Source organism: Ctenopharyngodon idella, chromosome 11, assembly GCF_019924925.1.
Source record: "Ctenopharyngodon idella isolate HZGC_01 chromosome 11, HZGC01, whole genome shotgun sequence".
Classification (NCBI taxonomy): Eukaryota; Metazoa; Chordata; class Actinopteri; order Cypriniformes; family Xenocyprididae; genus Ctenopharyngodon; species Ctenopharyngodon idella.
Window position 1 is genome coordinate 9,574,392 of NC_067230.1, and position 6,965 is coordinate 9,581,356.

At 39.3% G+C, this 6,965-nt stretch overlaps 1 protein-coding gene across 3 annotated transcripts in view; it reads right to left on the minus strand.

The window, feature by feature from the left end:
* pik3c2b (phosphatidylinositol-4-phosphate 3-kinase, catalytic subunit type 2 beta) overlaps positions 1-5,640 on the minus strand; it is a 48,017-nt gene extending 42,377 nt beyond the window's left edge. The window contains exon 1 of one of the 3 annotated variants that reach the window (XM_051913293.1): positions 4,785-5,638. The gene's annotated coding sequence lies outside the window, so the exon portion shown is untranslated. Of the gene's footprint in view, positions 1-4,397; positions 4,726-4,784 lie in introns of those variants that run through there. The other 2 variants (XM_051913294.1, XM_051913295.1) reach the window with 2 other exon arrangements.
* Positions 5,641-6,965: the final 1,325 nt, after the last annotated feature.

Consider the following 6,965-nt stretch of genomic DNA (forward strand, 5'->3'; position numbering starts at 1 on the left):
TATACTGTAGAAAGCACCTGTAATATCTTAATAATTAATGACATAAAGACAGAACCATTTAACTAATGAACCTCTTGAACCACATATGGATCAAAGTGCCACATGTTCAGTCACAGATGTGAGATGAGTTTAGAGAAGCTCACAAGTGTGACTGACTTTGATAGTCTTCAGCTCTGATCATCTGGCTCTTATTGTCTTTGCTTGTTCAGCAAAAGACAGAGCCAAGCTGATCTCTCTCTCTTTCAGCACAGTCATCAGTTCAGCACAAGTTCTTCTGCAGCACAACAGTTCCTCCGTAGTTGGGGGGTGGGGGGGAGCTGTTCTCTCTCCTACATGGAGACTGATGTGCCATATTAAGAGGCCTGTTCCTTTGATGTCACAGCTGGACAGATGCTAAGTTTCAAACTTAAATCAACCCCAAGACCTGCTGAGTGCCGCTAAAATGGATTTAGTGTTTGATCAGCCTTACAACACATGTAGCATGACACAGCTGCTGCCCCATAGAGACGCAGAACCATTGGGTTTAATTGTCATCTAGTCCTGTACAATGGTAAATGGGTTCAGATGGGAAAGTCTAAGGTCAAACAACTGTTTTTCCAACATGAATGAATTGTAGAGTTATCCCCAAAGTGGTTAAAAGTATGCCACTTTGTGTAAAATTATATGGGTTGTAACTTGTGGCTCAACAAAAAGGTTTAAAATGATGGTTCATTTTTATGGGAACTTTCTGTCATCATTTATGCACCATAATGTCAATCCAAACCTTTATGTCTGTTTTTTTAGCAGAACACAAGAGATAATTTGAAGAATGTTTTCACTGTTGTCCATATTATAGTCAATGGGCTCTAAAACAACACCACTGGACCCCATTAAAGAGTTAGTTCACCCAAAAATGAAATTTCTGTCATTAAGTACTCATCGTCATGTCGTTCCAAACCCATAAGACCTTCATTCATCTTCGTAACACAAATTAAGATATTTTTGATGAAATCAGAGAGGTTTTTTTATCCTCCATAGAAAGCAAAACTACCACATTTAAGGTCCAGAAAAGTAGTAAAAACATTGTTAAAATAGTCAATGTGACTACAGTGGTTTATTATTTATGTTGCAGCAATTCCAGGTTCTACGTCAGAACACCAGCTCAGTACACGTGTGCGACGTGCTACTCACATGAACAGCGTCGGCCAATACCCAGTCAGCATTCTGATGTAGAACCTCGAAGTGCTGCAATGTAAATAGCGTAGGAGAATGACGGCGAGAGACGAATTTGTTGAATTAAGTCGTTATTTTTTTATTTTCACAAAAAGTATTCTCGTCGCTTCATAACATTAATGTTGAACCACTGTAGTCACACTGACTATTTTAATGATTTTTTACTACTTTTCTGGACCTTGAACGTGGTAATTTCATTGCTTTCTATGAAGGATAAAAAAACCTCTTGGATTTCAGCAAAAATATCTTAATTTGTGTTCCGAAGATGAATGAAGGTTTGGAACGCCATGAGGGTTAATAATTAATGACACAAATTTCATTTTTGGGTGAACTAACACTTTAACTTTCTTTGGATAGACAAAACAAAAGGCTTTTTCCCCCCCCATCCCAAAAAATATCTTCTTTGGTGTTCCACAGAAGAAAAAGTTGTAAGGGTTTGGAATGGCATGAAGGTGAGGATATGAAAATTTTCATTTTTGGGTGAACGATCCTTTTAAGTGCATGACCATTTGTGACCCGTTGTTTCCTTCAGAATGTGACAACAGTGGCAGGGGGTCTGTTTCTCCGCCCACAAACACAACTGTAGAAAACTGTAGAAGAGTGGCACCAGAACAAGGACTAAAGAGGAAGCAGAAAGGCATCTGTTTGACAGACATTCCTGGACTCTTCCATCGCTGAACATTGACCCCATTTTGCATCCCAAAAACGCAAAAACCAGCATGCCTCTGGTCATCTGAGGACATTCATCTGAATAAATAAGGTAAAATAAACAAAATGATTTTCCAGATCAACAGAGAAGAAAGCAGCAGCCTGACTGTGACGTGTTTTAGGCCTTCAATCAGCAAGTCATGCAGTCAATTGTTTAATTTCTGCTGAACTAAACATGTACATATGGAGATCAGGGTAAACAGAGAGGACTCGGCACATTACGCCGTTTCAAACCAGGTATGATGCGATAAGTTAACAGCAAGTCATCTGTCTGTCCGTGAAATTTAGCTTGACGCCACACTTGATGCCGCAGAAATACAAACTCAGTGGTAGGGTTGTCAAAAATACAGACTTTGGCACAAAGAATCCACTCAACAGCACTCAAAATGCTAGGTCGAAATGCTGGTATTTTCACATTTTTAACATTTCAGTACCGACTTGGTACCGAAGTCGGTACTTTTGACAACCCTACTCAGCGAACAACGAAACAGCCTGTTGTTTGACATTCGTTACGAATACAAATTGTTAGGACAAACCTTCAGATTAACCTTCAGATTTCTAGTCAGTTAAGCATATAAACACTTGCGCAAAAACACTTCCGAAAAACTAGATGTGTTTGTAAACAACATTCTCAGGCACCAACAGATGAACTGAACAAATATAAGTGTATCTCCTTCTAGACGGCCTTTTTGGGGCTCTGCTTCATTCCCAGAAGCTCCGGCCTCCCGTGGGCTTCCTATGCAGTCTCATGACTGAGCTTTGACCGGAGGGGTGCAGCAAGACAGGAGGGGTGGCAAGGAGGGTGGATCTGCATTGTTCCACAGGGACCCCAGGCCAGCCAGATACAGGCCCCCGGAATCAATCCCCTGCTGGGATATAATCCCATTCAATCAGGGGTGGCTCCCAGATTGGTCGAACAAAGGACAGGGAGGAGTGAGGGCAGCCGCGTCACGTGAGGCAGGGCCAACTCAGACACGTTCACACGGCTCGGAGAGCCAAAGACAAAGAGACCGCTGTCATCCCTGTCCCCCATATACACCCCTCCCCCAACACACCCACCCATCAACAAATATCACACGGCTCCCTTCATGCCTAGGGTGTTCGCTTATGCTAGTTCCAGCTGATCAGGGCTCGTGCGCCGTATGCTGAAGTCTTCCATCATCAATATGCCTCTCTTCCTGTGGCGTTCCCACCCTAATATTGGTTCAAAGACCTCTGGGCTAGCTGACTCGACTCTGATCTGACAGGCAGATGGTGGCGAGCTTGCCCACATTCAGCCAATGAAGAACCATTAAGCCTCTTCTTTGGCATCCGGTAGGAAAGTCAGAAGAAAATCAACACTGACATTTGACAAACACAAAACAAACTTGAAATAAAGTAAAACCAACCATTAACACCAGACCCAATTTAGAAAAATGGAAACAGTTGATGAAAAGGCCAAACTCACAAACCGCAAAACCCACAGGAAGGTGACTCAAACAAACACATGGCATGTCTGACCTGTTGCGAAGATGACGCCTGGCCAAGAACATCTTTAGAGTTCAGACACCACAGTTCTACGTAGTTTAAACAGATTTTTGAGCTGATAAAATATTCAGTGTTGCTTTTTTTTACCCCGTCTGACAGGTCTTAGGTGCGCGGGTGGCTTCAGAGATAGAACACGTGATATTTTGCACACTGATAGACCTGAAACAGGTAAATGTCTGAGACTAATTCCTGATGGTCATGTTGATTTGAAGAATGCAGACTATGATCATGCAGAGGACATATAAACCTGGAAGAAAACATAAGGTCTTAATCAAAGATGATGAATAGCATTTCTCTCTCTTAGTCACAAAGCACTACAAAACATCAATGCAATTCTTGTTCGGCCAACATGCCATGGTGATTAGAAAACATGCTGAATTTTGAATTTGAGGTTTTCAGAGACTAAACCCAAATTGTGGTTACAGTGTCATTTACATGTACTTTTATGCATCTAAACGCTGTATGGCAGTATAAACACCTTTCCTGTGCTTTGAGTTGCATAAACCTCCTTGTGAGCATTTTGCGTCAATCACTATAATTAATGCAAATGTTTTGCTGTAAAATTCAGATAAGAATGATAGCCTATATATCTCTTGTAAATGTAAATAATGTTAAAAATAATTTCTAAATACATTGACTTCTTAATTTTCTGATTTAGAATGCATGTACTTTATCTTATTGCAACATTTGTTTTAGATTTGAAATTACCTTGTGATTTTTTACACTTTTGTCTCTTCTAAAGACACTTTAACTTAACGTCACGGAGATAAATTTAAATAAACCATGCAATATCAATTATATTGCATTCATAAAATAATTAAAAACACACACCATTATGCTCATTTCTGTTTACAGCACCCTCATCTAACAGTTTACAAATGATTAAATCTGTACTAAAAGATGTCTTTAAAATATAACAAACCCAACAACAATAAAAATAGTAATCTTACCCAACTACACAACGTTTCTTCTGAGCCATTGATAGATGAAATGTCTATCAAAACAAAGTGTCCTACTAAATAAACGTCTCTTTTGAATATAAATCTATTTGAGCTCAGAAGCTCAAACTTGTCAAGTTGATAGAGATTCGTTTTTGAAACAGAAACCAACGATAATATGAGTAAAACCGCGGGGGTCAAACGCCTCTAGATGTTCCGTGCAGCTATTAAATGTTATCGCGCCAGAGTGTTTCGTTCTCAGGTCGGGAGAAGCTCATACCAACACAAAGATTTTAGGAAAATTTACAGCCACTGCGCAAAAACAGCTGGTCGTATATAAACAAGAAGCGTTTGTAACAGCGCTCTTCGTGATAGTGAATGAAAGAGCACGTCACATACCGTGTGCATGGCCTCTTGAGCGCCTGTGTCATAGTCCTCCTCGTTTATTATCAGTCTCAATCGTTGTTCTTTGATAGATCGTGATCAGGCGGCCGTTTCCGGTGTCCAGTGGCAATAGATCGTGTATTGATCAGGGCCAAGTCACGGGTGCGTCTCTGTTAGTCCATATGAGACGCACGCTCTCCCTCCGTTTGTCTGACCGGGTTTGATTGGCGACTTCGCACTGAGGATTTCTGCTTCAAAGCTCACTCACATCGCCCAATTCTCATTGGAGAATGTGTAACGACAGGAGATTTAGGGTGAGAGCAACAATAGCAGACTCTAGTGGACAACACGGTTAACTGCATACCATGATGCCCGACATAAAGCACTGCAGCAGAACGTAAGAACTTTTTCTTTCTGCTAAAACCGAAAAGGTTGTGTAGCAATTCTTGAAAAGGAAGAAATAAGTATTTCTATTATATAATATAAGCATACCAACTTAAATATGGCGCAAACTAATCCTACATAGAAATCTATATATGAAAGCAAAATATGAGGCCTACTTAACAAACAAGAATAAACAAAATGGGAAAAGCAGCTAAATTAATCCCTACATACATTTTGTGCAGGTATATCGGAAATAATAAAAGTAAATACATATACAAGAAGTCTCAAGTCGAGCACAAACGGTACACTTCGATAGACAACACTACGAACAGAAGAAATAAAGCTCCAAGACCCCTTAGATAGCTGGTCAGCAAACTACCTAAGCTTGACATGATTAACCCTAAAAATAGTACACATATTGGATTAAATCCCTAAATCTGGGGTTCTCGACTCTGGCCATTGAGGACCACTTTCCTGCAGAGTTTAGCTCCAACCTTGATCAGTCTCACCTGCTTATAATTTTCTAGTAATCCTGAAAACCTTTATTAGCTTGTTCAGGTGTGTTTGACTAGGGTTGGAGCAAAACTCTGGAGTTGAGAACCCCTGACATAAATAAGACAAATCCTGACTAAATACACGCCGTGAAAATAGGGAGATCAGAAGAAGATATATTCTGTGAACACTATACAATAATGTCAGACAGAAATTCACTTTCTTGTAAAATATAAAATCATCAAAGACGGATGCAAGTCGTATTTTCTTTTGCAAGAATGTAATGGTGTACGTTTTCTCAAATGAAACTGTGGCGCCATCTTGTGGTAAGAGCCCTTTGTCAACACTAGAGATTGCTGGTTAGTTCACCCAAAAATGAAAATAATGTCATTTATTACTCACCCTCATGTCGTTCTACACCCGTAAGGCCTTCATTCATCTTCGGAACACAAATTAAGATATTTTTGATTAAATCCGATGGTTCAGTGAGGCATGCATTCAAAGCATGACATTTCCTCTCTCAAGATCCATAAAGGTACTAAAACATATTTAAAACAGTTCATGCGAGTTCAGTAGTTCTACCTTAATATTATAAAGCGACGAGAATATAGATCTATCATAACTTCCGTTTCAATCCGACCTTAATCAGTTTGTCAGAGTCTAGCAGTGTTGTTATTGTTATAAATAGTTTTTGTTTATTGAAATCAAAGAGGTTTATATTTAAGTAAAATAAGTTGAAGTAGGCTATTAAAACTAAAACTGAATTAAAAATAAAGCTAAACAGAAATATTAAAAAATAAATAAAATGACAAATGCACCTAAAATTACTAAAACTTAAGATAAAATTAAAAATTAAAATATAAAAATAAAAGGTAATTCATAATATTATTTATACTACACAAATATACTAAGATAACACTGTTTGCTATTTCACATGTATCTGATTCTTTAGATCAGGGGTTCTCAACCTTTTTGCAAGCTGGGCCCCCCAAAGCTGGTTCATTGCAGTTGGGGCCCCAGTGCCTCTGAAACTTCCGTCCGTCATAAGAATTCGGATGGTTCGATTTTCTGCATTTTTCGCATCCGTATCAAATATTTTGAGGGGTGTTTTTGACAACTGAGAGCCACCAAATGACGATTATATGAAAAAACGAATACGAGTTTCGGACTCGGTCAGGGTGCAAGGACCTTAAACTTTTGAGGCTTGCGCAGCTTCTCGAGGAGAAATCAAACAAATGAGCGCCATTTTCTAAAGTCTATGAGCGCAGCACACACAAATAAACTAAATTGACATACTGCAGTTAAATTTCAAAATGTGGT